Below are 22,192 nucleotides of genomic sequence, written 5' to 3'. Positions count from 1 at the left end.
GATGAATGGAAGACAGCGTTTAATACTCCGGAGGGACATTTTGAGTACCTGGTGATGCCTTTTGGGCTCACTAATGCCCCTTCTGTCTTCCAGTGCTTCATGAACGATATTTTCCGAGATTTTGTGGATAAATTTTTGATTATCTATCTGGATGATATTGTGACGGCCGTCTGCGAATCTGGGCTGCAGTGGGGACAGCACCCCGAGTAACCCCGAGACCCTTAACCCCTATACAGGGATCTGGAATTGTAGCAAGGCCCAGGAGGTAGCTGTCTAGATTAGCAGTGGACCAGAGCAGGACGGCCACCAAGGGGTCAAAACTAAAACCCGTAATCAAGGTCAGGATGCAGGAGTCTGAGACCAGGGCGCCGCAGAGGCACAAAATCAGCAGACAGAAGGAGTCAAAAGTCCAGGCCAGGGTCAGTAAAACCAGGAGGGCAGCGAGGTACAGAATCAGCAGGCAGAAGGAGAGTCAGGAATCCAAGCAAAGGTCAGCGTCAAAAAGTCGGAAGAGAGGCGGAGGTACAAAAACGGCAGGCAATAGAATGGTCAAGAATCCAGGCTGAGGTCAGAGTATACACTATAGAAATTCACACAGTAACACGCAGGGGAACCAAGAATATATCTGGCGGCTTGCAAGACCAGTCCCCAGGTATTTGAGGGATCAGGTCCTCCCTCACAGGTTCCCGGCCCGATGATGTAACCAGGACCGCCCCCGGACCAGGCCAAATGGACATGCAGTAAGCCCTACATGACTGACAGAGGGGCGGAGCCTGCGCCCACCAGATGCCTGTGCAGGAGCCCCCTCTCTGCCACCACCCTCACCCTGGAGCGAACCACGGCGCCTCCCAGTGGCTGAGGCAGGAATAGCCGTCCCTGAGTCCGACGGCGATGTGACGGCCCGGCGCCCCCGAGTGGCCGAGACCGGAACTGCAGGCCCTGAGTCTGGCAGTGACGTCCGGCGCCTCCTAGTGGCCGACGCCGGAACAGCAGGCCCTGAGTCCGACGGCGACGTGACGGTCCGGCGCCCCCGAGTGGCCGAGACCGGAACTGCAGGCCCTGAGTCTGGCAGTGACGTCCGGCGCCTCCTAGTGGCCGACGCCGGAACAGCAGGCCCTGAGTCTGGCTGCGACGTGACAGATATTTTGATCTTCTCCAAGGATTGGGATTCTCATGTGGAACATGTTCGGACTGTGTTCCGGATCTTGAGGGAGAATTCCCTGTATGTCAAGGGATCTAAATGCCTTTTTGGGGTACAAAGGATTTCATTTTTGGGATTTATTTTGTCTCCGTCAACTATTGAAATGGATCCAGTCAAGGTACAGGCCATTTATGATTGGGTTCAGCCCACTTCTTTGAAGGCCCTCCAGAAGTTTTTGGGTTTTGCTAATTTTTATCGGAAATTTATAGCAAAATTTTCTAGTATTGCCAAGCCATTGACTGATTTGACTAAGAAGGGTGCTGATGTGTTAAATTGGTCTCCGGAAGCTGTTTCTTCCTTTCAGGAGTTGAAGCGAAGATTCACCTCCGCACCGGTTTTGCGGCAACCTGATGTCTCACTTCCGTTCCAGGTAGAGGTGGATGCTTCTGAGATTGGTGCAGGAGCTGTTTTGTCCCAAAAGGATCCTGTAACATCTAAAATGAATCCCTGCGCTTTCTTTTCCCGAAAGTTCTCTCTATCTGAACAAAACTATGACGTGGGGAATCGGGAACTGTTGGCCATGAAATGGGCATTTGAGGAGTGGAGACATTGGTTGGAGGGAGCTAAGCATCAAGTCGTGGTCCTCACCGACCACAAGAATTTGATGTATCTAGAGTCGGCTAAGCGCTTGAACCCTAGACAGGCTAGGTGGGCCTTGTTTTTTACACGTTTTGATTTTGTGGTTTCTTTTCTTCCTGGAACTGAGAATGTCAAGGCAGACACACTCTCTAGGAGTTTCTTTGCTGATTCTCCTGTGGTGACCAAACCTGCTACCATCTTAGGCGAAGGGGTAGTTCTTTCTGCCATCTCGCCCGATTTGAGACGTGCTCTGGAAGAATTCCAGAGAGACAAGCCTGAGCGTTGTCCCAGTGGAAAGTTGTATGTTCCTAAGAAGAGAGTGATGTCTGAACTTCATTGCTCTGCTTTGGCTGGTCATCCAGGTATTTTTGGTACTAGAGATCTTGTGAGTCGGTCTTTTTGGTGGCCCTCCTTGTCTCGTGATGTCAGGAATTTTGTGCAGTCCTGTGGGACGTGCTCCCGGTCTAAATCATGCTCCCGCTCTAGTGGGTTGTTGATGCCTTTGCCTGTCCCCAAGAGGCCATGGACCCATATTTCAATGGATTTCATCTCCGATATGCCCGTCTCTCAAAGGATGACTGTTATTTGGGTGATTTGTGATAGGTTCTCTAAGATGGTTCATCTTGTACCACTCCCTAAGTTGCCATCTTCCTCTGAGTTGGTGCCCCTGTTTTTGCAACAGGTGGTTCGCTTGCACGGGATTCCTGAGAACATTGTGTCTGACAGAGGAGTTCAGTTTGTGTCTAGATTTTGGAGAACTTTCTGTTCCAAGCTGGGAATTCAGTTGTCCTTCTCCTCTGCCTTTCACCCTCAGACCAATGGGCAGACAGAGAGAACAAACCAGACCTTGGAGTCATATTTGAGATGTTTTTGTCACGATCACGTGTCTCTGGGCACACAGCGGTTACCGCAAGGCGAACCCATAACACACGTGATCCTGGATACACCGCCTCCAGTGGGGCGCATTTAAATAATAAAACGTGCAGGTGGATACGCCGCCTCCACGTGGCAAATTTAGGAATTACACGTTATACATACAATCTGGAAACCCCGCCTCCAGTAAGGCGAATTTAAATAATAAAGGGGGAGCCTGGGAAACTTTAACAATGGTGGGCCCTGCGATAGGGAATGGGGGATGTGGAGACCTCCTAAGCTCCCCTGAGCCAGTGTTCCTGCACTCCTTACGTTCCCTATACAGGCTCCGCACCTGTCGCCGCACGCGTACCTTAAAACCCTTGCTCACCCTGACCCTAAACCCTCACTAGGGAATAGGTCGGTGCGGAGACTAATCCCACAACTGCACTAACAACACACATGAGGAAAGAAGACAATACAGGGGAAACACCACTTATCTTTGCTCTGTTGCGTACGCTCCTAGCAACAGAGCCCACCACCTGCGTGCATCTTCTCCTCCACCTGGATCCATCACCATAACAGGATCCTTCACCTTAGTGCAGCCTTGGAGCAGAGTCCACCACCAGTTGCTGCTGCTTAGTAACAGAGTCCCCAAGATGAGTCCAGCTTCTGCCACGAAGTCAAGCATGCTTGAGTCCAGCTCAGCAGCCAAGTCCCCCATGGTGAGTGCCACTCTCCATAGTCGCCACTCCACCAGTCCATGCAGACACTTCCCGCCGACACCATCACTGCGACCCCACCATGCCATGCCAGCCCTTCGTCCAGACACCATAGCTGAAACACGTCCCCCCTGGCTAAGCTGCGCAGGACTCCTCTCCAGCTTCATCCTTCCACCAGGCTCTCAAACTCAGAGTGAACACAATCTCACAATATCACAGGCAGTGATTGCACACCCCTAGCACACCTTTATAGGGTGTCACACCTGATACATAATTACGTGCACAAAAAACCTAAAGTGCGATACCACTAACCACCACCGGGAACAGTCAAGACACCTTAGAACTTTCCAAAGTAAAAAAAGTTCACCCAGTGCAATTTAAAACTGTCAGATCATGACAGTTTTATTTCCGCTGATCAGGATGATTGGGTTTCATTTTTACCCTTGGCCGAATTTGCTATAAATAACAGAGCTAGTTCTGCCACTTTGATGTCACCTTTTGTTTGTAACTTTGGGTTTCATCCTCGATTTTCTTCAGGGCATTTGGAGCCGTCTGCCTGCCCAGGGGTTGATACTGTGGTGGAGAGAATGCACCAGATCTGGGACCAAGTGGTGGATAAGTTATCTCTCTCCCAGGAAAAGGCCCAGCGGTTTTCCAACCGACATAGGACCATTGGTCCCCAGTTTAAGGTTGGTGATTTGGTGTGGTTATCATCAAAAAATATTGCTATGAAGGTGGCTTCTCCTAAGTTTAAGCCTAGATTTATTGGACCTTACAAGATTTTGGAGATTATTAATCCGGTCTCTTTTCGTTTGGCTCTTCCTGTCACATTTAAAATCCATAATGTGTTTCATATGTCCTTGTTGAAGAGATTTGTTGAACCTGTTGTTCCGGGAGTGGCACCTCCAGACCCTGTATTGTTTGAAGGTAACATTGAATATGAGGTAGAGAAAGTACTGGATTCTCGTCTGGCTAGACGGAGACTCCAGTATTTGGTTAAGTGGAAGGGTTATGGTCAGGAGGATAATTCCTGGGTCTCTGCCTCTGATGTTCATGCTAAAAGACTGGTGCGTGCCTTTCATCAGGCACACCCTGATCGCCCTGGTGGCGTGGTTGAGGGTTCAGTGACCCCTCCTCAAGGGGGAGGTACTGTTGTGAGTTCATTTTCCCCTTCATCACTGAGGCCCGAGGAACTCCCTCTTCTGGTAAGGAGAGGTAGTGAGTCTGATTATCAGACACCTGAGATTAATGATGATGACTGGCTGACTGGAGTCACAGACTGGATATAAGGCTGCATACGCCCATTCTCCCTGCGGGTGATTTCTCTGTGGTATCCTTGGAGTCCAGTCTGAATTCCTGCTCTGCTAAAGCTAAGTTTTCTTCCTTGCTTTTTGCATTTGTGCCTTGCTTTGTTTTTTCTGGATTTCAGCCATTCCCTGCTGGGGTGAGCTGAACTCCTTAGCTCTGTCTCCTGAAAATACCAGAGTGCTGATTTAGTTTTGAAGCTTAGTTGCTTTAGGGTCTTTTTCCATTTCAGCTTGCTGGCCTATGTTTTTGATAGGGTTTTTTGCCGATTACAGACAGCAGTTTTCCTTTCCTGTTTAGATTAGATTGGGCCCCAACGTTTGCTCAGCCTATTTCCATCTGTGTCAGTGTTTTTTCATCTTGCTTCACTGTCATTATATGTTGGGGGCTGCCTTTTACTTTGGGGTCTGCTCTGGGGCAGTTTAGATTTCCCTTTCTATCTTTAGGCTATATAGTTCTCCGGCTGTGTCCAAGGGGTCTAGGGCACCGTAGGTACCCCCCACGGCTACTGCTAGTTGTGTTGATAGGTTCAGGGGTCTGCAATCGGATAGTTGCCAGCTCCTCTGGTTTTCTGGACGTAGCTTCTATTTTTTGTGTCTGCCTCCTACGGTCACTCAATCATAACAGGTATGGCTGTTGGTACTTCTGGGTAGTGGCATGGCCCATTTGTTCATACCCCCAATATGGCCATGTTAAGCATGCCCATGTTGGGACCAGCCTCCAAAAGTGGGTCTGCTCAAGTGGTCATATTGGGGAAAACAGGAGACGTGGAACCTGGGCCCCTGAACTGCCCCTCAGGCTAAGGAGGTGCCCTGACTTTCCTTAACTTGGGGGTACACTTAATGGTAGTGAGGCCCAAGTCCCCAACCTGTCCATATCTCCTGTTTAGCCCTGAGCTAAAGCCCCAAGCCCCTCCCCAGGAGGTGAGACAGGGAAAAGATGTACTGCACCAATAACACAAAGGAAAGATACAACAAACACCACGGGGTTAAAGCAACTGAACAACAAAACTTATCTTCCTCTGCAGTCATGCACCGGACAGCAGAGTTAGGCACCAGAAAGGGAAATAGCTGGAGCTCCACTGCAGCACAGCCTGCTCCTGAGTCCAGCTTGGTTGGTCTCCAAATGAATAATATCACCAACACTGAGTGCAGCACCTGATGACCCTTTATAGGAAGGAGGGAGTGGTCACACCTGCTGACTGATTCAACATGTAGTAACACCAGTGGCCACTGGGGGGGGAACCCAGCAGCAGACTCACTAAACTTGTAGTAACACCAGCGGTCACCGGGGCAAAAACCCATATTAACCCCCCCCGAGGGCCAGAAAAGAAAAAGGTTTATATAAGAGAGTCCAGACTCTGACACAGATCCAAAGATGGATAGTGACTAGAGTTGAGCGAAACGGGTCGAAAAAATTCAAAAGTCGCCGACTTTTGGCAAAGTCGGGTTTCATGAAACGAAACCCGACCCTAGGATGAGGTCGGCCACGAGGTCGGCGACTTACGCGCCAAAGTCGCGTTTCAAAAGTTTGTTTTGCGCTCTTTTTCAGCCAATCAGGATCCACGGACACTGTGGGCAACGTGATGACATAGGCACGGGTCACCACCATCTTTCAGAAGGGCATGCAAGTGATTGGCTTGCTTTGGTGGGCATCACAGGGGGTATAAAAGGGCGTGCACGCCGACCACCATCTTACTTCTGCCGATCTTAGCATAGGGAGAGGTTGCTGCTGATTCTGTAGGGAGAGCGTTAGGCAGGGAAGAAGACAAAAAAACTGCTTCTGCTGCTAGCGATTTGGCCTGCACAACACACCAGTCACTGTGTGTGCAGTGCAAGGGGAGGCTATATAGTGGTGTATCAGTGGTGTTGGTTGTTGGGCTGCCTTCTAAGGCTTCCTGACAGGCTGGCATTGCTGTTTACCCACTGCTCCGCAAACTGCTTTTTTAAAAGCAATCCAATCTCCCTTATCCTCTAGTCACTTTGGTCACAGCTGCGCCATCGAGCCTATCACATAGCGCTCAGATATTCATTGGGCCTCAAACTGCTTTTTTAAAAGCAATCCCAATTTTTTTTTTGTCCTGCTGAGAAGAAAAAAAAACTGTTTCTGCTGCTGATAGCAATTTGGCCTGCACAACACACCAGTCACTGTGTGTGCAGTGCAAGGGGAGGCTATATTGTGGTGTATCAGTAGTGTTGGTTGTTGGGTTGCCTTTTAAGGCTTCCTGACAGGCTGGCATTGCTGTTTACCCACTGCTCCGCAAACTGCTTTTTTAAAAGCAATCCAATCTCCCTTATCCTCTAGTCACTTTGGTCACAGCTGTGCCATCGAGCCTGTCACATAGCGCTCAGATATTCATTGGGCCTCACACAATCCAAAAGTGTCCAGTGTCCAAAAGTGTGTGCAGAAATTCAAAATCTCCCTTATCCTCTAGTCACTTAGGTCACAGCTGTGCCATCGAGCCTGTCACATAGCGCTCAGATATTCATTGGGCCTCACACAATCCAAAAGTGTCCAGTGTCCAAAAGTGTGTGCAGAGATTCAAAATCTCCCTTATCCTCTAGTCACTTAGGTCACAGCTGTGCCATCGAGCCTGTCACATAGTGCTCAGATATTCATTGGGCCTCACACAATCCAAAAGTGTCCAGTGTCCAAAAGTGTGTGCAGAGATTCAAAATCTCACTTATCCTCTAGTCACTTAGGTCACAGCTGTGCCATCGAGCCTGTCTCATAGTGCTCAGATATTCATTGGGCCTCACACAATCCAAAAGTGTCCAGTGTCCAAAAGTGTGTGCAGAGATTCAAAATCTCCCTTATCCTCTAGTCACTTAGGTCACAGCTGTGCCATCGAGCCTGTCACATAGCGCTCAGATATTCATTGGGCCTCACACAATCCAAAAGTGTCCAGTGTCCAAAAGTGTGTGCAGAGATTCAAAATCTCACTTATCCTCTAGTCACTTAGGTCACAGCTGTGCCATCGAGCCTGTCACATAGCGCTCAGATATCAGTGGGCCTCACACAATCCAAAAGTGTCCAGTGTCCAAAAGTGTGTGCAGAGATTCAAAATCTCACTTATCCTCTAGTCACTTAGGTCACAGCTGTGCCATCGAGCCTGTCACATAGCGCTCAGATATCAGTGGGCCTCACACAATCCAAAGGTGTCCAGTGTCCAAAAGTGTGTGCAGAGATTCAAAATCTCACTTATCCTCTAGTCACTTAGGTCACAGCTGTGCCATCGAGCCTGTCACATAGCGCTCAGATATCAGTGGGCCTCACACAATCCAAAAGTGTCCAGTGTCCAAAAGTGTGTGCAGAGATTCAAAATCTCACTTATCCTCTAGTCACTTAGGTCACAGCTGTGCCATCGAGCCTGTCACATAGCGCTCAGATATTCATTGGGCCTCACACAATCCAAAAGTGTCCAGTGTCCAAAAGTGTGTGCAGAGATTCAAAATCTCACTTATCCTCTAGTCACTTAGGTCACAGCTGTGCCATCGAGCCTGTCTCATAGTGCTCAGATATTCATTGGGCCTCACACAATCCAAAAGTGTCCAGTGTCCAAAAGTGTGTGCAGAGATTCAAAATCTCACTTATCCTCTAGTCACTTAGGTCACAGCTGTGCCATCGAGCCTGTCACATAGCGCTCAGATATCAGTGGGCCTCACACAATCCAAAAGTGTCCAGTGTCCAAAAGTGTGTGCAGAAATTCAAAATCTCCCCTGTCCTATAGACACCTTGTACCTTGTTTTACATACTATATAGTTTGTTGGATTTTGTCTACATTTCTACCAAAAATGAGGAAGGCTGGTGGAAGAGGCCGTGGAATTGGGCGGGGGTTGGCAGCTGGTAATGATGGTGTTGGTGGTGGATCTGATGGTAGTGGCAAGAGCAAAATAGGACCGAATGCAGGAGGTGTTGAGCCTGCGTCATCGTCTGGCTACATAAGGCCTCGAACGCTTAGTTTTCTAGGAGTTGGCAAACCGCTTTTAAAGCCAGAGCATCAGGAAAAAGTTTTGTCTTACATTGCTGACTCAGCCTCCAGCTCTATCGCCTCCTCTTCTTCAGTTGTAAAAAGTAAAAGCACTGAGTCGTCATTGGAGGCTCATGTTCATGAACCACACCTTTCCTTGTGTCCTTCACCCCAACCAAGATTGAAGGATGACGCAGGCCATACTACTGATTACTCCATGGAGCTGTTTTCACATACCATGCCTGGATTGTCAAGTGAAATGGTGAATTACCCAGGCCAAGATGAATCTGACATGGAGTGCACTGATGCACAGCCGCTGATGGATGATTCTGCTGGTACATTCACTCAGAGCACTACATTGTCCTCGCAGTGTACAGAGCCAGATTCTGACCCTGATGAGACTCAGGTGCCCCTTCCCGCACACTATACCACCATACACGGTGACACAGAGGAAGGTGCACATGACATAGAAGAGGAGGTGATGGATGACCCAGTTGTTGACCACTGGACACAACACCAAACCTCAAGTGCCACATGTGCAACTGATCACAACGAAGGTAGTCAGCAACGCTACATTGTTTCCCCCACTGTAAGCCCACCGGTTAGCACAGCAGCAAATGTTGAGGTGTCGTTGCAAGGCCACAGCAGTCAGGGAATCCCACTGTTATATCAACGAAAGACTGATTCTAGGCCATCAGAAAGAACACCAACTCCATCACCATCATCAACCCTCTCTCAGTCCGCCCTGTCCACCGCTACTTCCACCATATGCAGCTCTCAAGTCCAGCTCACCCTCCCAGACACTATGAGTAGGTCAAGAAAGTACTCAGTCTCTCATCCGCGTACACTGGGTTTGAACGCCCACATTGCCAAACTAATCTCGTTTGAGATGATGCCCTTTCGGTTGGTGGAAAGCACAGCTTTCCGCGAACTCATGGCCTATGCAGTACCACGCTATGACCTACCCAGTCGCCACTTCTTCCCTCGCAAAGCCATCCCAGCCCTCCACCATCATGTGAAAGACCGCATTGTCCATGCACTCAAGCAGTCAGTGAGCGGAAAGGTGCACCTCACTACTGATGCATGGTCCAGTCGGCATGGCCAGGGCCGTTACGTGTCCATCACTGCGCACTGGGTTAATGTGGTGGATGCAGGGTCCACAGGGGACAGCGGTGGTGGGACAGTGCTGCCTAGCCCACGGTATAGGAAACAGTTGGCTGTAGGCGTTCGACCCTCCTCCTCCTCCTCCTCCTCCTCCTCCTCCAGAAGCGAAAGCTCGTCCACAGAGCGCAGTCGTACGAGCACTCCATCTGCAGCTGCCACTGTTGCACACGATGTGTCCCCCTATCGAGCAGCTAGTGGAAAGCGTCAGCAGGCTGTGTTGCAGATGATGTGTTTGGGCGACAGACATACCGCCGAGGTGCTGGCCGAGTACTTGAAGCGACAAACTGAGTCATGGCTGGGCAGTGTACATCTTGAGGCAGGCAAGGTAGTTAGTGATAATGGCCGTAATTTTGTGGCAGCCATAGCCCTTCCAAAACTCAGCCACATACCTTGCTTGGCTCACACCTTGAACCTGGTGGTGCAGTGCTTCCTCAAAAATTATCCGGAGTTAACAGCCCTGCTCCAGAAGGTGCGAAGACTGTGCGCGCACATCCGCCGGTCGCCTGTACACTCCGTTCGTATGCAGAAGCTGCAGCGATTGCTCCACCTTCCCAACCACCGCCTCATTATCGACATTGCAACAAGGTGGAACTCCACCCTGCACATGGTGGAGCGGCTGTGCGAGCAGAGGCAGGCCATAATGCATTTGTGGGAGGATACACGGCCAGGCACTTTGAGAGCAGACATGGAGTTGACAGGTGTGCAGTGGTCGAAGCTGAAAGACCTCTGTAAAGTCCTTCATTGTTTTGAGGAATGCACACGGCTGGTAAGCACAGACGACGCCATCCTAAGCATGAGCATCCCACTTATGCGTCTGCTCATGCAAACTTTGACGCACCTTAAGGAGCAGGCGTCTGCAGCCAATGTTGATGAGGAGGAAGAGGAGGAGGGAATCCTTGATGACATTCAGCCATTGTCTGCTCAGGGACCTCTCCTGGACGAGGTGGAGGAAGAAGAGGAGGAGGAGGATGATGATGGGGATGATTACTTAGGGGAGGAGGATGCATCTCGTGGGGCAAGTGAAAATGTTGGCGTGGCAAGGTCTGGTACAGGGTTTGTGCGTGACTGGAGGGATGTGGATTTGCCAGAAAGTGCTCCTCCAACCAGCACTCGCAGTGCATCATTGACACCGGGAACATTGGCCCACATGTCAGATTATGCCTTGCGGATCCTAAAAAGGGACCCCCGCATTGCCAAAATGATGAACGATGACGACTACTGGTTGGCCAGCATCCTGGATCCACGCTATAAAGGCAAATTACAAAACATGCCACAGGAGAACCTTGACCTAATATTGGCTAATAAACAAGCAACTCTGGTAAATCGGTTGCTTGAGGCATTCCCAGCACACAGCAGCGGTGATGGTTCTCACACGAGCCGTACGGGCCGGGGGCAGCTTGGCAGAGGTGTTCGTGGTGCACACAGCAGAAGTGGCGTTGGAGACAGGGGTTTCATGACAATGTTGTGGACTGATTTTTCAAATACCGCTCACACAACTGGTAATACTGCATCGATGGAAAGTGACAGGAGACAGCAGTTGTCAACCATGGTTACAAACTACTTTTCCTCCCATATCGATGTTCTCCCACACAGGTCATTCCCCTTTGACTATTGGGCCGCTAAACTGGACATCTGGCCTGAATTGGCCCAATATGCCTTACAGGAGCTCGCTTGTCCAGCTGCAAGTGTGCTATCGGAAAAAGTCTTCAGTGCAGCTGGATCAATCCTGACAGAAAAAAGGACCCGTCTGTCAACCCAAAATGTGGATGATCTAACCTTCATTAAAATGAACCATGCATGGGTTTCCAAGGATTTTGTCCCACCTTCCCCTGATGACACATAGGGTGACAGAAAAATGGCTTGCTTTGGTCCACCTCTTCCTGGGACTTGACCTATTTCGCCTTTTGCATCAGCTGAATGTCCAACATCAACATATGCCACTTTCTAAAACTCCCTAACTGTGCTGCCTCCCCCCCCATGGCCGGGGTCACCACCTAGCGCACAACACCGTGCGAGTGCCGTTGCCCTGGACAGGTGGGTAGGCCGACTCTTGGGCGCGGGCGCTGGCACAGGGTCCCTCATAGTGCAATCAAGTGTCTCTGACGGTGGTGGTGCACACCCGCCATCAGACACACCGCTGTACTATGAGGGGCCCATTGCCAGTACCGACGCCCACGAGTGGGCCCCCCTGGCTTGGGCAGGGCCCCAGCATTTGCAATCTTTACCTCTCCCTGCTCCTCCGCTGTGTAATCTGGGCCGTCAAATCCATACTGTGCCTGACACCGTCTGAGCCTGCCTCCTGAGACATATATTTTGAATGTGTACGCTATCCATACATGTTATCCGGGGATACGGTACCCTTTCTAACCTTTGTGCAATCACGTGCAATCCATACTGGGCCTAACACCGTCTGAGCCTGCCTCCTGAGACATATATTTTGAATGTGTACGCTATCCATACATGTTATCCGGGGATACTGTACCCTTTCTAACCTTTGTGCAATCACGTGCAATCCATACTGGGCCTAACACCGTCTGAGCCTGCCTCCTGAGACATATATTTTGAATGTGTACGCTATCCATACATGTTATCCGGGGATACGGTACCCTTTCTAACCTTTGTGCAATCACGTGCAATCCATACTGGGCCTAACACCGTCTGAGCCTGCCTCCTGAGACATATATTTTGAATGTGTACGCTATCCATACATGTTATCCGGGGATACGGTACCCTTTCTAACCTTTGTGCAATCACGTGCAATCCATACTGGGCCTAACACCGTCTGAGCCTGCCTCCTGAGACATATTTTGAATGTGTACGCTATCCATACATGTTATCCGGGGATACGGTACCCTTTCTAACCTTTGTGCAATCACGTGCAATCCATACTGGGCCTAACACCGTCTGAGCCTGCCTCCTGAGACATATATTTTGAATGTGTACGCTATCCATACATGTTATCCGGGGATACGGTACCCTTTCTAACCTTTGTGCAATCACGTGCAATCCATACTGGGCCTAACACCGTCTGAGCCTGCCTCCTGAGACATATATTTTGAATGTGTACGCTATCCATACATGTTATCCGGGGATACGGTACCCTTTCTAACCTTTGTGCAATCACGTGCAATCCATACTGGGCCTAACACCGTCTGAGCCTGCCTCCTGAGACATATTTTGAATGTGTACGCTATCCATACATGTTATCCGGGGATACGGTACCCTTTCTAACCTTTGTGCAATCACGTGCAATCCATACTGGGCCTAACACCGTCTGAGCCTGCCTCCTGAGACATATATTTTGAATGTGTACGCTATCCATACATGTTATCCGGGGATACGGTACCCTTTCTAACCTTTGTGCAATCACGTGCAATCCATACTGGGCCTAACACCGTCTGAGCCTGCCTCCTGAGACATATATTTTGAATGTGTACGCTATCCATACATGTTATCTGGGGATACGGTACCCTTTCTAACCTTTGTGCAATCACGTGTAATCCATACTGGGCGTGAGAATGGCTGGCGAGCTGTTAAGCAAGCTACAGCACCTGTGGTTTGCACACGTAAGTTTTTCATTTTTTCAGGAATGACGGTTAGGCCTAATTCCGGAACTGCAGTTGACCTGCACTTACTGGGAAATCATTGTTCGCGGGTAATAATTGTAATCAGTGATCCCCATCACTAACGTTGTTCAGCGGGTTATCTGCACCTGTAAGCGACAAACGCTGGCCTTTTCAGTGTAGCGCACATGCAGCCACGGACATGTAAGGGCATGACACACCAGTTATTGGCCAATCTCATGTTCCAGAGCCTCACGTGTCCCTCTAGTAAGCCGGACTCGGACCGCGGGGCATGACGAAGTCTCGTTCGTTAACGGAATTAAGCTTGCAATGTGTGCATCTGTTCTGTAGCTGGCATGGTTGAGGTTTCCCAGGTGGAGTCGAATTTAACCGTAGGCTCCACTCCTGGTGGTGCCCTTCTGGACATTCCTTTAAGGTTCAGCTTTGCAACCATACTGCCCACGTAAAACAAACAATTTGCCTTCATGAACGCTGTTTGGAGGGTCATGACTCGTGGGAATAACGCCGCCCAATCAGTTAACCTGCTAGAGAGATCCTTCGTTGCTCCCAAGCATGACATCACACTCCCTAGGAGGAAGGTAATGCCACTGTGGCGACCGTACTCCTGGGGGCGACACAAGTGCACTGATGCCCAGCCACTGCTCGATGAATCTGCTGGTACATTGACCCAGACCACTACATTCCCCTCGCACGCTACACGGCCTGAATCTGACCCTGATGAAACTCAGGTTACCCTTCCCATATACAGTTCCATCTTACACGGTGACAAAGAGGAAGCTGCAGATGAAAGTGCAGGTTCGGCCCACCCGCCATCAGACACACCACCGTACTATCAGGGGCCCTGTGCCAGTGCCGTCGCCAACGAGTGGGCCCCCCCTGCTTGCTCAGGATCACAGCACTTGCAAGGTTGAAATACTGTGCAGTGAGATGGAAGATGGGGACGACGAGGAGTCCAGACTAGTACAGGGATTCCCTAGCGAGGAGACTTATTTGATTGTTTTCAATGTTGGGACAGCAATTTTTGGGGAGCACGTTACTCTGGAGAATGATAGATGGGGCCCACCATACACTGGAACATTCCAAAGGTGGACATCAGACACTGGAGCAGCATTTACAGGGCCCATTATACACTAGAGCATTAGAAATGGGGCCCATTATGTTTGGAGCATTATTTGGGCCCATAAGACAGTGGAGCTTCATCCATGGGGACCAACATATACTGTAGCATTATGTGGAGCTCATCATATACTGTTTCAAACATTATATGGGACCAATGATTCTGTATGGAGAAATAGATGGGCCTCGTCATGAGATGTAAAAAGTGAAGTATTTTTCATTGTACTATACCGCTATTTCTCTGCCGTATCGGAGCATGATGAGTTTTGGCATGTGTTAAAGGGGCGCTCTTTCGCCCAGGGCACATGAAAACCTGGAGCCAGCCCCCCCCCCCACAACTTTAGCCAAATAACCCCCATTTTTCAGTGCGTAACTTGTATTATGAAGTTAATTAAGGTTGACAAGCTTAAGTAAGAAGAATTGATGCTTTTGGCATTCAAATGGGCACTGTAGGTGTGTTTCCTGTCCTCCTCTCACTGCCGACTTTTATTCCCCATTGACTTACATTGGGTTTCGTGTTTCGGGACGACCCCGACTTTTCCCTATAATCGGACGATCTTGCTCGACCCGACTTTTGGAAAAGTCGGGTTTCACGAAACGAAACGCGACCCTAAAAAAACAAAAGTCGCTCAACTCTAATAGTGACAGTTATTGGTTGACATTTGCCAACTTTCCAGGAAAAGAAATACTGGGTTGGAATTATTTGGGGATGTGCAGGCATCAATGAGAATTTGTATGGCCCCTCTGGCCTGCAGCCTCACCTCATGGGGAATGGGACTTATTGTAAGTAGCGTAGCGTGCTTTCCAGGACGGTCATTGATCATCCTGGAAAGATAATCCAACACCCCAGTGTCCACTTGCCTTCTGTTGCCTGTGATGGTAAGCTGCCTCCTGTGCCGGCCACAGCGTGGGATGACAGCAGCCTGGGGTGAGGTATATTTTTGCAAGGTTGGGCTGCTACAGTGGACCCTGTCTTCGTCCTCTGGATTTGCCTCCTGTGGGGCAGAAGGCGCTGCTGGTGGTGGTGGTTGGGTGCTGTTTGATGGTGCCGAAGATGGGCCAGCCACTTCTTCACCTTCCCCTTTTGGATCTATGTTGAACTCTGCGTCTGAAGCTGTCTCCTTCTCTGTAAGGTTTGACTCAGTTCTGTTTTTAAACACAGAGTAGAAGAAAAAAATTATTAAGATTTGCCCATAAAAGCATGTGTAAAATGTGGTGTCATGCATGCACTAACGGTCTGAGATCCATAACGGGAGCAAGAAAATTCAGTCTATCGTAATAGAGGTATTTTCTTCTTTGGGGGGCTGCATTGCCACTCCTGGCCCGCTGCTGTCGCTCCCGCCTGTACTGGTCTCAGCAACTGCGCCAACGTTTAGTGACATCAGTGACTGCAAAGTAACACAAGAAATGTATTAACTTTCAATCACAGTGTTTGGCTTCCAAAATGTAGGCTTCAGTGTAATGTGGCATGCTATTTAGCATGTGTAAAGTCTGAAATAGGTCACATATTACAAACAACATCACATATGATAATGTTATGTTCATTTGTTACCTCATGTGGAACTTTTAATAGTACATTTTTATGATTGTACTTACTAATTTCTTGCTGGACCTCACGAGGTCTTTCCTCAAAGTCGGGGAACATTTGGATGCAGATTCGCCTCCATAGTGCTTCCTTACGTGCGCGGTCCGCATAATGTGCGTCACGTTGGTCCCATAGCTCTGGCCTCTCCTGTACCAGAACTATGAGCATGAAGGCATGTTCCTGGATTTTTCTAGAGGTTGTCAGGGAAATTTGCATGCCAAAGCTTCCTGATAATGGATGATTCAATTTCCTGTCACCTGGAAAATGCCTGTGTATTTCTCACAAGTCACACGGGTGGTCCGTGTGGTGTCCGATTTTTTCTCGCAGGCATAGACTTGCATTAGCGAGACTCGGCCGATATACGCTGCAAATCGCAGCATGCTGCGATTTCACTAGCACGTATAATACGACCAAGAAAAAAAGTGGTGATGTGAGATGCCCCATAGATTAACAGTGGTCCAAGTGCTATGCAATTTTTTTCTCGCATAGCACTCATCCATATTCCTCTCTAGTGTGACTCCGGCCTAACACTGCTACCGGCACCCCTCCATGGTGTCCCCTTCCCCCTCCATGCAGAGACGCTGGTCTGTGTGTGCAGTGCACCGAGAATACACGTGCCCATGCTTCCTCGTTCTTAAAGGGGCTGCTTTCGCATTATGCTAAACGCTCTCCGCCTGTTGGAGAGAGGCATTTAGCATAAGTAGTACACCTGCAAGATGGCTCGTAGCCCAATGGGTGGCAGGCATCTTGTCTAAAAGAGACTCCCTCTACCCTAGAGAGTTGCCAAGCAACGTATTGAATCATTAGTTATGATATACTGCTACTGAGTTGTGAGGTCCACTGATCCTGGTGTGGCCAGAGCCTAAACGTTATCCCCTGGTTTCAGTATGACCAGTCCTGTGCCCGTGGTCCCCTGGTCCCGGAGTGGTCAGTCTTGTATGCTCGTCACCTGGTCCTGGAGAGGCCAGTTCCTGAACCTCATCCCCTGGTCCCAGAGCAGCCAGTGCCTGAACCTCCGTCCCAGAGTGACCAGTGACTGTGTCATGTCCGCCATGTCCGCCATGTCTGCCATGTCTGTTTTGTCTCAAGAACTCCTGGAGCGATGTGCATGCGCATATCTTGTCTGCTATGCTGCATGTTCCCTAGAGCAGTGTGCACACTCACCTCGTGTCTGAGCTGCAGGATGCCTGCGTTTCTGCTCTGTCTTCTATGATCTTATCGTCATGTCTGGAGTCCCTGATCATGTGTCCCTGCCTGGATCCTGCACTGTCTGGTTCTGCAATCATCTCGTCATGTCTGAAACACTGATCATGTGACGTTTCTTAAAGATCCTGCTCTGTCTGGTTCTGCAATCATCTCGTCATGTCTGAAACGCTGATCATGTGACGTTTCCTAAAGATCCTGCACTGTCTGGTTCTGCAATCATCTCGTCATGTCTGGAACACTGATCATGTGACCTCTCCTAGGATCATGCACTGTCTGGTTTGGTAATCATCTCGTCATGTCTGGATCTCCGATCATGTGACTACGCTCTGTTATCCTGTGGATTGGAATCCGGAAGTGTTCCCCTGGTCCTGACCTGGAAGAGGAGGTGCTAGGCCCTATATCAGGCCGTCCCTTCCTGTGCTCGGGGCCTGAGTATTGTGTGGTGTCCCTGCATGGCTGCTTGGTTTGTGGGGCGCTCCCTCTATTCTGTGCCCTTGCACTCTGCTCTGTCGTGCTTCTCTGTGCTCGTATTCCGTGTCTTGTCTAGTGTTTGTCTCTTGTGCCATGTTCTGTCCCTGCTCTGCTTTGCCTTGTAGTCCTTGTTTGCTCTGCTTCTGTTCCGTGTTTCTGTCCTTGCGTCATGTCTCGCTCTGCTTTGTGGCTTCAGGTACCCTGCCTCTGTCTCTGTCCCTGGCGTGCCTCTCTGCACGCGCAGGACTCTGCCTCGCCTGTCTCTGGCGTGCCCCTCTGCACGTGCAGGACTCTGCCTCACCTGTCTCTGGTGTGCCCCTCTGCACGCACAGGACTCTGCCTCGCCTGTCCCTGGCGTGCCTCTCTGCACGCGCAGGACTCTGCCTCGCCTGTCTCTGGCGTGCCTCTCTGCATGCGCAGGACTCTGCCTCGCCTGTCCCTGGCGTGCCTCTCTGCACGCGCAGGACTCTGCCTCGCCTGTCCCTGGCGTGCCTCTCTGCACGCGCAGGACTCTGCCTTGCCTGTCCCTGGCGTGCCTCTCTGCACGCGCAGGACTCTGCCTCGCCTGTCCCTGGCGTGCCTCTCTGCACGCGCAGGACTCTGCCTCGCCTGTGAACCTGACCTGTCCCTGGCATGCTCTTTACATGCGCAGGTCTCTGCCTAGTTCTTTGTATTGTCCCTGATGTTTCGTGCGCCCTTGCACATTTCGCACTAGGCTTTTCCGTACTGTCTGTACGCGTCTCTGTCCTGTGTCTTTGACTAGCTCTGCCTTGTGCCTCCGTGCACGTGCCTGGTCGCCTGTGCCTACCTGGTGTGCCTCAGCCGTGCCGCCTCTAGCCGTGCTCGCCTGTGTGCCCCAGCCGTGCCCCGTCCAGTGCTATAGTGGTCTGGCTGCGTGGCCCCGCAGCGGTGCCGCCTCTATTCGTACCCGATTGCAACTGCCATTGTCAGTACCACCTGCCGATGCTCCCCAGCCGTGTTCTCTGTGCTCCCTTGCACTCACGCTGGTTCTCGCACTGTGCCTTTTCGTGCTACTCTTGCACAAAGCCTTTGTCTCTCTTTTGCTCCTTTCTGTACCCTAGTTTGCCTGCCGGATTCCGTAACCTGCCGACCGCTGCCAGAGGTCCGGACCTAGATGACTGCGGCCTGATGTCCGTAGCCAGATACCTGGACCCCGTCGGTCGATGCCAGCATTTGGATTCCGATGACACCGTACTCTGTGCCTCTCCCTGGTATGCCCCTCAGCATGCGCAGGTCTCTGTCCTGTGAACCTGATCCTGGCGTGTCTGTTGACACGCACCATGTCACTAACTCTCTTGTTTCCTTGCAAGGAACCCTGGCTAACTACTGGATGTCCGGATCCTGCCGATCACTCTCTGAGCAACAGACCCTGATGCCCTGGTGGATCGTGGACTGTTGTCCGGAGTCTGATGTCCGTGTACCATCTGCACGTTCCATGCCTGGACCTCGGCGTGCCACTGCACGCACCCTGTTTCATGAACTCTGTGTGTTCACGTTTGCTCCTGTTGCACCCTGAAGAGTTCCACAAGTCTTGGACCTCGGCGTGCTCTTGCACGCACCTTGTCTTATGTTCTGGGTGTTCATGTTTTGCACCTGTTGTACCTGAAGTCTTCCAGAATGAAGTTTCTTTGATTTAACGACTCGCCTTGCCTTGTCTTGTTTCCCTGAGCCGGCCATCTGGTCCAGCAGCCGTGGTGGCTCACCCCCTTGGTCTTGCCCCTGACACTCCCTGTATAGTGGGTGGTTCTCACCACGTTAGCTCGCCCTAGGTGGGTGGGTGCCACGGCCCAGAGGGTCCACTCTTTCTAAGAAGAACGACTCAGCGTAAGCTGACACTTCGTCACAGACTGAATACTGTCCCCTGATCCTAGAGCGGCCAGTCTTGTTCCTGAAGTCCCCTGGTCACAGTACGGCCAGTGCATGAATACTATTCCCCAGTCCATGAGTGGCCTAACACTGATTCTGAATCCTAGACCGACATGTCTGAACTAAGCCATAAAGTAGTGTCTGCATTCCTGACCCCTGGTGTCAGCAGCTGCAGTACCGGGTTCTGTCCAGGAGAGGTACCAGGAAACTACCTGCTACACAAGCCTGACCTCACCACTAGAGGCTACACTGAATACTAAGGGAGCCTCTTAGTTACGCCCCTTCATGGGTAGGCTCTGCCTTGTGGCACAGTGAGTCCACAAATACAAGGGCGCCATGGCTGAGCGTAACAGTCTGCTCGGCTCAGCCATGGCAACAACAGTTTGCTTGGCCATGTGCTCCCATAACGGAACCCATCCTGTCTGATCCACGTTGGTACTATGGGGAGCCGAAACATGTGCTGTGGGTGGCTGGAGCAGTGCATGCGACACTTTGAAGTTTTCAGACAGCAATTTTCCTCAGATCGGGCCATGGTGGGATTCCTAATGTCCTACCCATCAGGAAATACCCTAGCATGACTTATTCCCCTAAGGGAGAAAGGGGCTCCTATCACCTCCGATCTACCAACCTTCCTGGTGGTCTTCTGAATGGTCTTCGGGGAGCCAAATCTAGAATCTCCTGAATAAACTTCCCTTTCCAGCTTTCAGGAGCAGAGCAGATGGGTGACAAGTGTGAGGAATCTGTAATGTCTGGCCCTGTCCTTTCAAAGACTGTTCGTCAGACTGTTGAGGCAGCTATCCATGCAGAATTCTTCAAGATCAACCGTATTTGGCAGGCTAAGCAGAAGCGGGAGCTCAGTCGTGAAATAGAATTGCGGTACTGCTGTAGTTGTGAGGAGCGGTCTTTGACCAGCAGAATTTATTCTTCTATCCGTGAACAGTCAGTGTCAGACTCCAGTCCGACAACTCCACAGGCCGGTGAGGGTGTTGTCAGGTGAAGAATGAGCCCTACTCAAAAGCTGTCAAGTCATGTCTGAACAGCTTAAGATCCAGACAGGAGCATTATACTTGCAGAAGATCGCCTTCCATGTGCAGTCTGTTATTACCATCGGTCATCCAGAGCTGTGAACTCATGTGCTCTAGTCTGGATACCCCATGTGGTGCTGTGTGAGGGACAGCCGAGTCACAAGAGGTGTCTGGTCCCCATACGTCCAGGTCAGCCAGCAATGTCGCTATCTACTCCACCAGGTCTGCTAGTTGCCAAGTTGCTGGGTGCTTGTGTCTCTGAAGAAAGGGAAGCAGAGGCGATGTCCCCACACAGTGCCGACAATTGTTCCAATGATCAGGCCCCAGGAACCACCCGCCTCATGGACGTGTTGTCTTGAAGACCCAGCTCAAGACGGAACCAGAGTAGGTATCTTTAGTCTCTGGGGAAGAGAACTTCATGGCGGTTGCATCTTCCAATTCTCTGCAATCCAACAACCAGGCGGAGGAACTCCAGTCAATCCTTGAATCCTCTGGGGTGGTATCTGATTGCAACTTTCAAAGAGAGACTTCCCAATGCTCTGTTACTGGTACAACGCACACTTCCTCCTATGATGAGTATGGCTGGAGCAGCCAGGGCCTGAACCCTGTCCCCTGGTCTTGGAATGGCCCGCCTGTTCCCGAAGTTACCTGGACCCAGTGAAGCCAGTGCATGAACACTATTCCCCGAACCATTAGTGGTCTAATATTGATCCTGAATCCTAGACCGACGTGTCTGAACTTAGCCCTAAAGTAGTGTCAGCATACCTGACCCCTGGGGTCAGCAGCTGCAGTACCAGGTTGTGCCCAGGAGTGGTACCTAGCGGCAACCTGCTGCACAAGCCTGACCTCACCACTAGAGGCTCCAGTAAACCCCAATTAGTTACGCCTCTTCCTGGGTAGGACCAGACCTGTGACAATGTGGGTCCACAAATCCACATGCGCCACTGCTGGGCATAACAGTCTGCTAGACCCAGCCATGGCCGCAACAATGACGCAAAACATACTGCTAAAACAACATTCAAGTGTTTAAGAGGAAACGTGTAAATGTTCTGGATTGGCTTAGTCAAAGCCCAGACTTTAAAGCAATTGAGAATCTGTGGTCAGGCTCGAAGATTACTGTTCACTAGAGGAGACTAGCAAACTTAAAGGATCTGGAGCACTTTTGCCTTGAGAAATTCGCAAAAATCTCAGTGTGAAAATGTGTAAAGCTCATAGGTTTATCAAAAGCCACTTGCAACTGTAATTGACACAAAAAGAGGTGGTACAAAGTACTGATTTATCAGTTATTTTGTCCTATTTGTTGTTTGCTTCATAAGAAAAAGAAAACCAAAGATGCACAGCTGTAGGTATGTTCTTCACAAGAAATAATGCAAACCCTTAAAAAATCAGTGAAATTCCAAGTTAAGAGGAAGCAAAACACCAAAAATGCCAAGGGGGTGAATACTTTTGCAAGCCACCCATTTGGAAATAGACCATGATACGGCAATGTCCACACAATATACTGGTAAGCTCACATATGGGCATG

The sequence above is a fragment of the Dendrobates tinctorius genome, unplaced genomic scaffold, assembly GCF_039654945.1.
Source record: "Dendrobates tinctorius isolate UK_male_01 unplaced genomic scaffold, ASM3965494v1 ptg000250l, whole genome shotgun sequence".
Taxonomy (NCBI): Eukaryota; Metazoa; Chordata; class Amphibia; order Anura; family Dendrobatidae; genus Dendrobates; species Dendrobates tinctorius.
This window is presented reverse-complemented; position numbering follows the sequence as displayed.